Genomic DNA, 1,575 nt, shown 5'->3' on the forward strand with positions numbered 1-1,575 from the left:
AATCGCAATTTGATATTTTCCCCCAAATCGCACAGCCCTAGAAGAAAGCTGTATGGATTTAGGAGAAACAGAGAGAGCAGACATACTTGACCACATGAAAAGCAGGATGGAAGGTTCTAGACTCCAGCAGCCAAGAAATGAACGCTCGAGTTCGCTCTGAATACGTCGTCTGCAGCTCAGGGATCTCAGTCTGGAAAACAACAACAATAAACAGGTTTTCTATTCATTCCAAATGTTCTATTCATGTCAATAAAATGAAAGGTAAAGCCCTTCCTGTAGCAAAACATTTATTTGATTTCCATATATATGTTTAATGACTCTTGATTACCAATGTTTTTGATAATATATATGGCATTAAATCATAAATTAAAAAAAATAAAACAGACAACAGAATTTCTGAAATGAATCATTTATTTATTGTGAAACTATTATTGTAAAAAGCTTAATTAAGTTGTTTAAATTGATCAGACATGATTTTTTGATTATTATGTAATAATCAATGTAATTAAACCATTAAAATGGAATCCATAAAAACTCAAACTGAAAACACAGAATTTAAAAGTAAAATGGAAACTCCATAGGGCCCCAAAAATGTAACTTATGATAAACTTTTAATAAATTGTTGTTAAATTCTGGAAGTTACATGATTTAAAGTAATTAGACACTTTTGGTCATTAGCATTTAATTTATACATTATTTATTAATTTATACATTATACATTAATACAGAATCAAGAAAAAAAAAGGAATTTGAGGAAAAATAAAACTGATTTCATAGGGCCCTAAAATTGAATTTTGTTAACCTTTTAATAAATTGTTAAATTCTATTAGTTGCATGATTTTAATTAATTAGACATGCTTTTTGATTACAAACATTAAAATGGAATTCAGAACATTAACAAAACAAACAAACAAACAAACAAAAATGAATCCAGAAAAATGAAAAAAGATAAAATGAAATTTGGGGTGGGCAACCTGATTTCTTAGTATGGGGAATCTGGAACATTCAGATGTTTAGGACAGTGGTTTTTGTTTTGAAACTGGAGTGAATTATGTGAGGTTTAGATCATTTAGAGAACAGATACATGGCCCACAATCCCCTCCAGGGTGAGATACTGCTGACCGACAGTGACGCCTTCCAAAATGAAAAACAAATGAGCTGAACTCAAGACAAACTTTGGTTCATTTTCTAATGCTGATGAGAAGCAGCTTCTGTCTTTCATAACGTGGAGAATATGATCAAGTGAGCAAAGAGTTTGAGAAACACGAGCCAACGTGTGTTTGCGGCAGGAATGCGGTTTTAACACGTAAGAGGCCATAGTCTATAAATCACTTCCCTGATGTTTCAACAACAACAAAAAAGGCAACAACAAAAAAAGGCAACAAAAATAGATTTTTTTTTATGTCCATTACAGTGTTATTTTAGTATCACTGATATACTGTTGTAGTTTTTGGAAATATTTTGAATTAGATTTTATAGATATTTTCTATTAATAATTTAATTACATTTGAGTAATTTTGTTATTTTTAAATGCTTTTATTTTTATTTTTTATAAATATGCCTAAATATATATAT

Source organism: Sinocyclocheilus grahami, unplaced genomic scaffold (genome assembly GCF_001515645.1).
Source record: "Sinocyclocheilus grahami isolate Dianchi unplaced genomic scaffold, SAMN03320097.WGS_v1.1 scaffold12008.1, whole genome shotgun sequence".
Lineage (NCBI taxonomy): Eukaryota > Metazoa > Chordata > Actinopteri > Cypriniformes > Cyprinidae > Sinocyclocheilus > Sinocyclocheilus grahami.